Genomic DNA, 14,180 nt, shown 5'->3' with positions numbered 1-14,180 from the left:
AGAGTGACGGAAGCTTGCATTGTAGTACTGTATGTGTTGGAAGTCTGCACTCCTGCCTTCCTCTGACTGTGCTGAAAGTTCAGAGTGACGGAAGCTTGCATTGTAGTACTGTATGTGATGGAAGCCTGCACTCCTGCCTTCCTCTGACTGTGCTGAAAGTTAAGAGTGACGGAAGCTTGCATTGCGGTACTGTATGTGATGGAAGCCTGCACTCCTGCCTTCCTCTGACTGTGCTGAAAGTTCGGAGTGACGGAAGCTTGCATTGTAGTACTGTATGTGTTGGAAGTCTGCACTCCTTCCTTCCTCTGACTGTGCTGAAAGTTCAGAGTGACAAAAGCTTGCATTGTAGTACTGTATGTGATGGAAGCCTGCACTCCTGCCTTCCTCTGACTGTGCTGAGAGTTCAGAGTGACGGAACTTTGCATTGTAGTACTGTATGTGATGGAAGCCTGCACTCACGCTGTCCTCTGACTGTGCTGAAACTTCAGAGTGACAGAAGCTTGCATTGTAGTACTGTATGTGATGGGAGCCTGCACTCCTGCCTTCCTCTGACTGTGCTGAAAGTTCAGAGTGATGGAAGCTTGCATTGTAGTACTGTATGTGATGGGAGCCTGCACTCCTGCCTTCCCCTGACTCTGCTTAAAGTTCAGAGTGACAGAAGCTTGCATTGTAGCACTGTATGTGATGGAAGCCTGCACTCCTGCCTTCCTCTGACTGTGCTGAAAGTTCAGAGTGATGGAAGCATGCATCGTAGTACTGTATGTGATGGAAGCCTGCACTCCTGCCTTCCTCTGACTGTGCTGAAAGTTCAGAGTGACAGAAGCTTGCATTGTAGTACTGTATGTGATGGGAGTCTGCACTCCTGCCTACCTCTGACTGTGCTTAAAGTTCAGAGTGACGGAAGCTTGCATTGTAGTACTGTATGTGATGGAAGCCTGCACTCCTGCCTTCCTCTGACTGTGCTGAAAGATCACAGTGACGGAACCTTGCATTGTAGTACTGTATGTGACGGAAGCCTGCACTCCTGAGTTACTCTGACTGTGCTGAAAGTTCAGAGTGATGGAAGCTTGCATCGTAGTACTGTATGTGATGGAAGCCTGCACTCCTGCCTTCCTCTGACTGTGCTGAAAGTTCAGAGTGACAGAAGCTTGCATTGTAGTACTGTATGTGATGGAAGCCTGCACTCCTGCCATCCTCTGACTGTGCTGAAAGATCACAGTGATGGAAGCTTGCATTGTAGCACTGTATGTGATGGAAGCCTGCACTCACGCTGTCCTCTGACTGTGCTGAAAGTTCAGAGTGACGGAAGCTTGCGTTGTAGTACTGTATGTGATGGAAGCCTGCACTCCTGCCTTCCTCTGACTGTGCTGAAAGATCACAGTGACGGAACCTTGCATTGTAGTACTGTATGTGACGGAAGCCTATCTGGAGATGGAGCGGGCCTTGGGATGCTCCCTTCCACTCACCGCAGGAGGCCTAACATTAGAAACAGAAGGCTCAGGCCACTGTCCAGTGGCTCTGAGCATTCTGATTCTTCAGTAGGGTCTGATGCCTCTGCTCCAAGGAGGATGACTTCCCCAGAGCGGAGAGAGCACAAACCTAGAATGAAAGAGGTCAAGCTGAGGATCAAGAGGCAAGAAGTTGCCCTTGCAAAAGAGACCCTGGCTCTTGAAAGAGAGAGAACGTTGAGTGGGCTAGAGGAAAGGTCTCATGACCATAGAAACCTGAACAAAAGTGTCCCTCCCTATCAGGTTGGAGATGACAACCACACATGTATAACTGCTTTGGAGAGGGTTTGCAAAGTACAGCAGGTACCCCAAAGTCAGTGGGCAGCAATCGTGTGGCTCTCCTTTTCAGAAAAAGATAGAGATAAGCTCCTGACAGTTAATGATCAGGATGCTGACAATTACTATGTCTGAAGAGTGCTCTGATAGATGGGTTTGGCCTAACCACTGAGCAGTACAGGTTGCTGTTCAGGGATACCCAAAAGACACAGACTCACCACTGGACTGATTTTGTAGATTGTGCTACTAAAGCTCTGGAGCGCTGGTTACTGGGCAGTAAAGTCACTGACTACACAGGATTGTATAGTTTAATTATGAGAGAACAGATCCTTAACAACTGTCAGAACCAGCTATTGCATCAACACCTGATTGACTCTGATGTGACCTCTCCCCAAGAATAGGGAAAGAAGGCAGACAAATGGGTCAGAACCAGGGTGAAGCAGAAGGTACAGAACCAAGGTGGTGATCAGAAGAAGCAAGACCAGAAGTCTTCACAAGGTCCCCAAAAGGCTTCTAATGGTGGGGGTTCCCAACAATCTAAAAAGAAAGAAGGCCCAAAGAAACCATGGTGCAAAACTTGTAAGGTTAATACTCACTGGACCAGTGAGTGCACCAAAAAGGAGGCAGCTCCAGCATCCATTGCCCCTAAGGCAACTGTTCCCCCTAGTTCAGCTCCAAGTGGTGGTTCTCAACAGAAGGGTGTAGTATGGTTAACCCTAGGAACTGAGGTGTATTCTGGCCTAGTCAGGATACCAACTCAAGCTGTTCTTGTCTGTGATGTGGACATGGCTATGTCCTCTACTGTGAGTCCCAGTAATTTGGGCAAGTACAGACAGACTCCTTTAATCAATGATAAAGTGACTCAGGCCTACAGGGACACCTGCGCTAGTGTCACTATGGTGACACCCAGCTTTGTTGACCCTGGACAGATCATACTAGGTAGGTGAAAATTACCTAGTGACCAATGCTAGCAATGTCACTACCACTCACAGTATGGCAATTGTTAATTTCTCCTGGGGAGGGGTAACTGGCCTCAAGAAGGTTGTGATTAGCTCAGACCTCCTTGTAGAATGTTTGCTTGGCAATGACCTGGAGACTTCAGCTTGGGCTGAAGTGGAGTTTAGGACCCATGCAGAGATGTAAGGAATATCAGCACATGTCCTTGCTGTGACCAGGTCACAGGTCAGAAATAGCAACAATGAACTGGTACTGGATTCTGGAACAATGGACCAGTTGCCTACCAGGAGGAGAAGCAGTTAGGTTAAGGCAGCAGTGCCTTCCCCCTTGCCTCAGGAAGAGGATCAGTCTTCACAGGAAACTGATTGTGAGACCTAGGAGGAAACTGTCCTAAAAGAGCTTGAACCTGATCAGGTTGAGTTTCTTGGGACAGGGCGACCCTCCAGGGCAGATCTGAGGCAGGTGCAGTTAGACTGCCCTTCTCTTGAACCCCTCAGACAGCAAGCTGCTGCTAAGGCTGCTGGGAATGGTAGTGGGACCCACAAAGTCTATTGGGATGAAGGGCTCCTGTATTCAGAGGCTAGAGACCCAAAGCCTGGTGCTTCCAGGAGGTTGGTCATACCTTTGACATTCAGGTGCTTCCTTCTCGCACTAGACCATGATATTCCCCTTGCATGACATCTTGACCAGAACAAGACTTGGGACAGGCTTGTTCCTCACTTTCACTGGCCTCACATGTCAGAAGATACCAAGGAGTTTTGTTGCTCCTGTGTCACCTGCCAAGCCAGTGGCAAATCAGGTGGCACAACAAAGGCCCCCCTGATACCACTACCTGTGGTGGGGGTTCTCTTTGAACGTGTAGGGATTGACATTGTTGGACCAATGGTTAGGGTTTTTTGAATGGTTGGGAAGGGGGGTTTGGGGAATGGTTTGACAAAGAAAAACAATAAGGAACCAGGAAGGAACAAGGCGATGTCGGATTCGAATCAGGTGAAGAAGGTGAAGTTTGTCTCTTCAGCCACGAGGACCAGGAGGTATCGATGATGACCAGGAGCTGGATTAGAGCTGTCCCACGAAGGATCTAGTTGACTTGCGGTGTCGGTATCCGGATTGGACACAACAAGCCTTGGCAAACGCAACCCATGCAGGAAGTGAAGATTGGCTTCAATTCAGACCAGCAAGGTCTGGGGAGCTTCTCCTTTACAGAGAAGCAGGAGCAAGTCTGGAGCAAACTGGCCAGGAGAGTAAATTCAAAATGGATTCTTCAGGGGGCTCACTAGCCAACAGACTAAGAACCAGGAAGATGTGTCAAGCTGAAATGCAAAGGCAGGCCCCACGCGGTACTCGTGGAGTGTGGAGGGCTGTGCTTCAGTGCAGTTGGTGCTTGGGTCAGGGGCTTCTCGTACCCCAATGCACAACTTTGAGTTTCCTCAGGAGTCAATGTAGTTAGCAAAATGAAGTATTTCCAGGGTGTCTGGTTCCATATCTCTCATGTCCTCCACGGGTCTCAGCTTTGCTATGGATGTGGATCGGTGTCATTGAAGTCTGGAAGTCCAGTCCTGAGTTTCTGAGTCTTCGGGTTCCGGCAGGAGCATCGACAAAGCAGACCGTCAAGTTACTGGTGGTGCCTGTTTGCACAGGGTGGTCACTCCTTGACCACAAGGGAGATGTCTTCAGTCTTCTAGTAGATATAAATCATCGAAGATCCAAGAGTTTAATTTCAGAGTTTCAGTCTAGGATACTCTAAAGTCCTGGGGACACATCTCCAATACTAATACTTCGAAAGGGGGCTGGATTACCTGCTAGGTCCCTCCTATGGGTGGACCTGGGAAGGGGGTGGTTACACCCCTTTCCCTTTGTCCAGTTTTGTGCCAGAGCTGGGACTGGAGTGCCCCAGCAACTGGTTTGAACCGGGCTGTGCATGGAGCACCTTGTGTGCTCCAGGCAGTGTCTGGAAAAGCATCTGCTGATGCAGCCCTCCCTGCCCCCAATACACTAAAGCCTGTCTGGGGAGATGCTGGCACCTCCCTGGACAGGAAACCTATTGTCCAGGCCTCCCCTGCCAGAGTTTCGTCCAGCAGCAGGAGGTCAGACTCGAGTCTGTGGCAGCAGAATCCATTTTGTGATGCTGAGGCTCTGTTTAACTTTCACCGGGTAAAGCAGTACATACATGTCTTCTCACTCTAGAAGGGTGGAATGCTACCCCTGCCACCAGAACTGGTGGGGGGGGGGGTAGTATTCCAAAGTGTTTGACACCTTACATGACATGTTTCGATAAAGCCAAACCAAAGTTAGCATTAACCGCTAGGATTATAATGCACTTAAGAGTATATGGTAGGCTATATTATAAAACAGCTATAAGGAGATGGTTCCGATAGCTGCAGAGGGGCTCAGCTGATGCTAGGGCACCCTCTCACATAAAACCAAGCACTCTGCCTCCAGAATTGTCAAGGCCTACCATAGGAGTGGCTTATAAGTGTATATGTGTCTATATATATGTATAGATATAGGTATACTATATCCCAGTTAGGGGTGCTTACACCACCTTACCCAGGTTGCAATTGCTGACCTGTGGTCTCAGTTTGGAGGGCGAGCCAGGGGTGGCACAATACATGCTGCAGCCCCTGGTAGGCCTTGGATGCACCTATGCCCTGGGTACCTAGGGTACACTATACAGGGGCTCACAAGGGAGACCCAATACCCAATCTGGTATGAACCTAAAGTACATGGTATCAATTTAGAGAGAGCACAGCTAGGCTGTGGGTCTGATTAACAGGACCACAGCCAGTCTAGAGCCGAAAAACCAGTGACACACAGCAAAAAGTGGGGGTGACCGTAGGAAGCAGACCCTACTCTCCTACAGCAGTGCCTCAAGTCTTCTCGCTGGGCTGCCCTACGCCAATGTGAAAGGACAGGAATACACCTTATTTATGAAATATGGTACATTCTTGTCCTTTCCCCCTGTGTTGGCGCACAAACTGCTGCCCAGCGCCAGCAGAGGCAGGATTGTGTTTGTGCAGGAAGGGGCCCCAATCCAGAGAGGGGTTTACCTCGTTCTATGTGAGCTGCATCCTGCCTGCTGTGTGGAGGCGTAAGGTGTTGGCGCTGTCCATGGTTTTGTAATTCTGGGGCAGCGTCAAAATACGTGGGTGTGGCGTGGGAATGCCCACCGCAACGCCCACCGCAACGCCCATGGAACGCTCATGGAACGCCCACCGCAACGCCCATGGAACGCCCACCGCTACGCCCATGGAACGCCTACTTGACACAGAGTAAGGCAACGCAGCAACTTGCATTTCTTTGTCTTACTCCATATCTACGAGGCCACTCAAAGCCACGCGGGGTGACTTTGCGTCGCACATAGATATGATTGAGACGCTTGCGCTGCCGGAGTTTCAAAAGAAGTGACGCTCCAGCGGCACAAGCGTCTCATAAATAAGCTCCAAAATATTTTACTTGGTTTTAGAACTTTCTCAATTAGGTTGCTACATAAAAAATATTGGGTCGCTTAAATTAAAAATACATTTTCAAAGGATGTTACTCAGTGGAAATGCACTGTAGAACAATATGAAACCTCTATTAGTTAATGCACTGCAGAGGTCTGTGTCTGTAACCAGAGCCACAGATTTACATTTGATTGGTGCAGTGGAGAATAGTGACGTGTCATTTTTTGTGCTACGAGATCACCGCCTGTGAATGCGTACGTCATTATTTTATAATATTTTAGGGTACAATGGAGCTTCCAAAATGTAGATTTTAGTAATACCAGTACATAAGTAATGCAATTTTGTTTCTTGCATAACTGTCCCTTCAACCCTCATCAGGGGTACTAAGCACTGTGTATATACAGTTACAATTAACCCCTTCCGTGCTGGCGTCGGCCAACGGCCGTCACGAGCACTACCTGTGGGGTGCTGCGCACGGGCGTTGGCTGATGCAGCCCCACCCGCTCCGTCGAACGGCGGAATTGCTGACGCAGTAAACGGGTTAAAAGCATGACTTCACAGCCCAGGTATTAACACCTCCCACTGCACTGAAAAAGCCCCAAATCTTTACTTTCACAATGTTTGGAGTGATTCCCGCTCCCAGGCGCCCTTTACATTGGCAGAGTAGCTCAGAGCTGCATTTGCATTTCATTCAGCCAAGCGGGCACCAGGTGTGAGGATTGTTGGACCTGTGCCCGGCCTGGAGACACAATTAACACCAGCAGAAGCATTTTACCCATCAGAGTAAAGCGTCCCTGACTGGTGTCTTTTTCCAAAAGGAAAAGCACATTTTGGATTCAGGCAGAAGTGAGGCCTGGAAATGTGCGCCCCCCTTTCTATGACTCCAGGGACCCCCCTTGGGTCGCGCCCCACAGATCGAAGACCTCCGACCGCAGGGCGGGGCGGGAGCGCCCACCCCAGGCTGTGCCCGCTGGGTTTGGCCCCTTGTGACACAGTCCTGTCAAGCGTCACGCAACAGGTGTGACACTCACGCATTTCAGTGCGGTGATCCGCATCACCGCACTGAATGCATTTGTCACGCATTTTTGCCACCTGTGCCAGCGCGCAGCAGCTCTGTCCTGTGCCCGGGCTCTCTACTGCTCTGAGAGTGCTGCTCTCAGCCCGACTAGTGCCTAAACAGTTAACTAGACAAGACTGCAGCTGAGCTCTCTGAGCTCGTGAGCGGCGCCGCGCTACAATGTATCTCTGCTCTGCCGGCAGTCCAACGAGTCTGTTGCCCTGGAAACTAATGCAAAAATGGTGCAGTTGAGTCTGCAGGGGGGCCGGCCCGGGCTGGCTGCCTGCTCAGTCGATACAGCCTCAGAGCTGTCAATCACGGTGGGCCACCACAGGGGCCAGGATTAATCCGGAAGTGCCGGCCTGGGATAGGGCCGTTACATCCGGAGGAAGCAGGAAGTGCAGAAGCGGCCGGCGGGGGATTCGAGTGCAGGCACGCTGTGGCGCACGAGGAGGAGATGCAGTCTCGCATCATGGCCACCCGCCGCGGCCCCCTGTGCAGCCCCGGAGCTAAATACAGCTGCAGGCTGCAGCGCACCTTGACCACCACTGTGGCAGCTCAGCTGAGCCGGCGACAGCTAAGGCCACCAGCCAGGAAAACTGCGAGCGCGGCCGCGCCGGGCCCGGGGGGCCGCCCCCCATCGCGGCGGCAGCAGAGCCCAGCCCAGGCAGCCCGAGGCGAGCCGAGTGAGTGTCTGTAGGCTGGTCGCGCGGGACAGTGGAGTGGTGGACCATCCATCGATAATCGTGGCTGGGTGCCGTGGCCGTGGGCAGCAGCAGGTAACCACTACCATTAACTAAGTAAGTGTCAGTTTCACTAGTGTGTCCAGCGCCGCCGCCTGTGTATGGTAATTGTTTTATTGATTTATTATTTTATGTTGATGCATTCAGCGCGGACTTTACCCCGGGGCGTCTGAGCGCTTCACAATAGGAACAGACAGTACTGAGACATGAGGAGAAAATTACAATACAACAAATGTTACACAAAAGCAAACGTTATTTTGACATTATTTTATTTGCAATAAAACATCTGCTGGCAAGGCTGTTCTTACACGTCATCCTTCTGAGGTTTCTGCAAGATCTCCTTTAATTTCAGACAGTAATCTGCAGGCAGGGCTCCTCTATCTCGTAATCCGGCTTAAGTTCTTTGAGGTTTTCATTGGGCACCGTCTCACTTGGTAGCAATGACGATGACCTACTAGTCTGTTATGTAAATTAACTTACTTAAATTGTAATGGACAAGATTACAATTCAACGAGACCGTGTCAATGACTGAGTCTGTAGCTAAGTCATTATCAGATACATCTAACTAATTGAATGTTTAGAGTTCGTCGTTACGTGGTCACAACAATATTGTACATTGTACTTAATTTATAAAATGGCGCAAGTAATCATGTATATAAAATGAGAGGGTTTACGATCAGCTCTTCAGTGACTTACGGGTGGTGGTGCATGTTTTGCCAGGCCAGGCCTCTCTGCCCTCTCATCCTGCGACTCGCGTGTCATTATCAGAGGCACCTCAGTCCTTCCATCATGCTCTCGTGTGTACAAGTCAGTGTTGTTTTTCCGCCGGCTCACACAATGACGGGCTCCTGTTTTTACTTGATTCAGGCTTCTCGGCTCACACATCTGGGGCATGGTCGGTCTCGGACACCACATGAGAGAGGCTTTGGGGTCCACTTTCTAAGCAATAGCCGGACACATGATCATATAAGGAGAGGCCCTACCTGCTCCCACGAGCACAACGCAGATGGCCAGCCAGGCATGTTCGCTTTGGGTTCAGCCTGCCCGGCCCTGAAGTGATGGTGCATGACCATGATCCAACTGCAGCATCATTAGGAAGGAGGAGCCAGAGGCCTTACCCATTCCTTACAGTACAGTCATGTTACAGGAGGGAGCACTAGGGTTAGTGCCTTTCCATTTCTGGTGCTCTGCAGCAGTTTCAAGAACTTCTTGGAGTTTCTTGTTGCTCAATTGGCTGTAATTTCTGATATTTAGAAGTTATCCTCATCTTCATTGGATGATTTTAGCTTGCGAGAAAGTGTCACTCATAGTTGTTGAAATGTCACTCATAATTTCACTGAAATTATGAAAATGTCACACATGGCAATCTGAAACCTTGGCAGCTATGGTGACATGTGTGACAGTGAGCCCCGAGAATCTGTGCAGAGGCTTCGGACCCGGAGAGCCAGCCCTAACACTGGCCCAGCGCACAGGGCAGCAGCACGGGTGCGGTTCAGTGCTGCACAGTCACTGCACAGTGTCTCACTGCATGACAGGGTGCTGTGCCCCTCCGTCCAGTGCCCTCCTCTCTAGTGCCCCCTTGCTGTGCCCTGCTTCCTTTGCCCTCCTCCCCGCCCCTTCCTTCCGTCCTTCTGTCCTTGTGTACAGCACACAGGACCACGCAACGCGTACAATTCAATGCTGCACCCTCCTGAGACACTGCACAGTGTCTCACTGCATGCCATGCTCCTGTGCCCTCTCTGTGCCCTCTTCTCCTGTCCTTTCCTCTCCTGCCCCCCCCCCATCTCCTTCTGTTCTTGTGCACAGCACACAGGGCAGCAGCACGGGTGCGGTTCAGTGCTGCACACTCACTGCACAGTGAGACACTGTCACTGCACTTCAGACTCCTGCGGCCTCCCTGTGCCCTCCCTGTGCCCTCTTCTCCTGTTCTTTCCTCTCCTGCCCCCCCCAGCACACAGGGCAGCAGCACGGGTGCGGTTCAGTGCTGCACAGTGTCTCACTGCACATGTGCAAGTCACATTAAGTGCTGTGCATTATGCAGTGTGCTGTGGGTTTGAAGGCCACATGCCCCCCCCAGGCTCTCCCGAGCCCCTCCCCCTCTCATCACCCCCATCTTGAGTCCGCCTGACGCTGTTTGTAGATTTTCAGTAATTCTCGTGCCCCCTTCTATGCTCTGTAATGCACTCTCACTGTACACCTCTTTTCCTCCCAAACCTCCTACATTCCCATGATGCCACACAGGCCTCCCCCCTCCTACTTCCCTACCGCCGAGTTCCGCACCTTTCTCCCTCTAATTTTGTCCTTAATTCCTCTCCCTCTTGCAACACCAACAATGACAACTCTCCCTTAACCCCCAATTCACTTACTCCCGCTCCCAACCTCCACCTTTCCCCACCTGTGAACCCCACCCCCAACTCACCTCCTGTCCCCCCACCTCTCCCTGCCTTCCACCACCAATTCCACCCCCCCTTATTTCAATCGAGCCACCCAACCTTCCGTGCTCTGCCTCTTTCTCACTGGAAAATACGCTAGGCTCTCTGATCACCTCCATCCCCCAGCTTACAGCTGCCATTTCACTTTTATGCTTTAAGATCTCCACCCCTCCATACACCTCCACTCCCTCCCAACTTCCCTTGAGATGCACCTCGCCCCCTCCCCCCAATACAGCCAAGCTCAACCTATCGTCTACAAACGTCGTTAACTCGCACAAGCCCTTCAACGCCACCCTTCTTCAACAGGCATACCCTAGCAACCCCACTATCTACACTATTCCGACCATCACCTCTGTCAGAACAAAGCGTCCACCTAAACCCTCCCGAGCACCCCCGCAAATGTACAATATCACGATCACCCTTCAGAGCCCAAGTGCCCCCGTCACCAAAACAGTCTTGACAGAGCTGCGCTGTATGCTTCACAACTGCAGATCTGCAGTAAAACACAAACTTGAAATCTCCGATACCATCACCCTTCACAATCTTGACATGCTGTCCCTCACAGAGACCTGGTTCAAAGATACCTCTCACGCTATTTTTGATCTCCTATTACCCACAGGTTATTCCATATTTAGGAATGACAGAGCTGACAACACGGGGGGAGGTGTTGCAGTCATCTTTAGAAACGCCCTCCAACTTAAGGCGTCTCCAATCAGTTCCTCCCACACCTTTGAATGCCTTTCTCTTGAGCTTCAATTGCAACACCGTTCACCGCTCAGATTCCATATCATTTACCACCCGCCTCGTAGTGGCCCTGCGTTTATAGTAGATCTCACTGACTTCATCAGCGACCAATACACACAAAGTGACAATCAGACCTTCGTGGGTGACTTCAATCTCCACTGGGGCGAGCCGCAAGACTCCTCTGCGAGCTCTCTGGCCACCTTCCTCTCTGCAAATGATCTTATCCAACACTGCACCGAGTCAACCCACTCCAAAGGCGCAATCCTGGACCTTGTTATTTCTAAAGCAGGCTTGCTTTCTACTACTACCCCAATTCATGTAGACTGGTCTAACCACCACCTCATCCCATTCTCTCTTCAACTTTCACACTCTATAACTCTTGGCCAACCCAAGCGGGCCATCTCCTGGTTCCGTGATGCCAAAAACATTGATGTCGGTCCCCTCTGTGAATCAGCTTTGCTATCACTCCCAAGGCTAGACCCGAACATAGCTGTTGACGATCTCACCTCCCAATGCCTCACAGTTCTTGCAGCTGAAATTAATAACGTCGCTCCACTCAAAAGCAAAAGGATAAGGCCCACTCCCTCAGCACCTTGGTTCAACAAATCCCTTTATGAGGAAAGGAAGCAGCTAAGATTCCTGGAGAAGCAATGGAGGCAATTGCCCTCCACTGACAATTTAGCCATGCTTCGCACAGCAAGATCTAGGTACCACAAGCACATCTTCCTTGAGAAAGCGACGCACTTCAAAACCATCCTTGACTCCGCCAAAAATAGACCCAAAAAACTATTCGTTCTCATCAAGACTCTGAGCTGCTCCCCCCCAACCTCCAAGGTGGAGGATTCTACAAAGAGAGCAGCGGATTTCGCTATTTTCTTCGATGGAAAAGTGAAATCACTTGTGGATCAGGTTGCTCATCCTACACTTCTAGAGGAGCGCAAATCCTTAGCCATTTGGCAGAGCTTTGACCCCATATCTGAAGATGCCCTTCTCAAGTGCATACGCGAAACAAAGCCCTCCAACCATTCTCTTGACCCTATCCCCAGTGCCATTGCCTTCGACTTCTATACCCATTCCCTTTCCTATTGGACCACTCTGATCAACCTCTCCCTCTGGCAAGGCTCCCTTCCTGTCTCCTTCAAAACTGGGCAGGTCACCCCTCTGCTTAAAAAGCCCACTGCTGATGCGAATGACATCAACAACTTCCGCCCCATCACTAACCTTCCCTTTCTTGCGAAGATCACAGAAAGATGTGTAGCAAAACAACTCTCTCGTCATATCAAGGACAATGATCTTCTTGACAATTGTCAGTCCGGCTTCATCCAAAACTGCAGCACTGAAACAGCCCTACTGCAAGTGGTTGATGATGCGCTGAGGATACTCGACTCAGGGGGGTCCTGTCTGCTAATTCTCCTTGACCTTTCCGCAGCCTTCGACACTGTTAATCACAACACCCTCCTCAATATTCTTCAACAGAGAATAGGCATGGAGGGCACTGTGCTTAAATGGTTTGCATCGTTCCTCTCTGACCGATCTCAAATGATCAAAATAGCGAACAGTCTCTCTTCTCCTGTGGCGGTGGGTCAAGGTGTTCCCCAAGGCTCTATACTTGCACCCACATTGTTCAATCTCTACTTAGAACCACTGGGAAACCTCCTAAGCAAATCCGGGATTCACTATCATCTCTATGCAGATGACACTCAACTCTACCTCAAGGTTGCCTCCACTCATGATCTCTCCATCCTAAGCTCTACTCTCGACTCCATTCAAAACTGGATGTCAACTCATCAATTGATTCTGAATCCCTCCAAAACTGAATTCCTCCTCTTCTCCTCCTCACTCTCTCCTCCCCCGGTTCAATCATGGATGGATCAGATGAATCTACTTAACAATAAACCCATCATTGTCGACAGCGCAAAATCCCTTGGAGTTATTCTAGACAAAAAACTCAATCTAACTCCCCACATCAATTCTATTGCAAAATCTGCTCGTTACCAACTGCGCCTTCTTTGGGGAATCCGTCGCTTCTTCCTGGAGCAGGACCTTATAACCCTGGTGCAATCGCTGGTCCTCTCCAGACTAGACTACTGCAATTCTCATCTTACTGGCCTCCCCAAATCTCACCTGTCCCCACTTAAGTCTGTCTTCCATTCAGCAGCTCGTTTCATTTATGGGGCCAAAAGAAGCGATCACATCACACCGATGTTATCCACCCTCCGCTGGCTTCCCTTCGAGGCTAGAGCTATCTACAAGACCGCTTGTATCACCCACAAAGCCTTGCACTCCTCCTCTCCCCGCTACCTGGTGAATAAACTGAAACTCTCTGGAGGCTCCAGACCTTCACGCAATTCGGAGAATCTACTGCTTGAACCTCCCACTTTCAAGAAGGAAAGAACAATGGCCCAATCCTTTTCAGGCAGCGCAGTGAGAATCTGGAACTCACTTCCGCCTCAGCTCCGGACCACCGCCTCCTCCCAGGTCTTCAAAACTGACCTCAAAGTTCTCCTCCTCCAGAGACACCTCCAAAAGTAATTCACGTCCTCATGCTATTGGAGGAAGACTTCCCACTACTGATATTTTCTACTTTCCATGACCATGGAAGTGCCTTCCCAGTGGATTCCTGTGGTTGGAGGGTCTGCCTCTTTGCAGTATTTTCCATGTACTTGTGTTCGGTGCCCTTGTGTAACATGCACACACCACTCTGCCCTTGCAACACACGGCTGCTACCTCTCACATGTTCTACCTTTGATAATTGCACAAGTGCCACCTTTGCCTACGTAACGCTTGTTCTTGTGCCTGAGTGTCTAGCACTTATTGCAGGTCTATACCTCAAATTATACTTTGTTTTCTCTTGTAACTGCACACTTGTCACTTTTCCTCTTGTGTACTTTTTACTACCTCATGTATTTGTGGTTGCTCACAGTTTTTACTACCTCATGTATTTTGTTTCCTCACAATTGTCACTATTACCTTATGTAACGTAACGTATGCTTTTGTAATCTGTTAATGTGTAATGT

This window comes from Lissotriton helveticus, chromosome 6, assembly GCF_964261635.1.
Source record: "Lissotriton helveticus chromosome 6, aLisHel1.1, whole genome shotgun sequence".
Taxonomy (NCBI): domain Eukaryota; kingdom Metazoa; phylum Chordata; class Amphibia; order Caudata; family Salamandridae; genus Lissotriton; species Lissotriton helveticus.
This window is presented reverse-complemented; position numbering follows the sequence as displayed.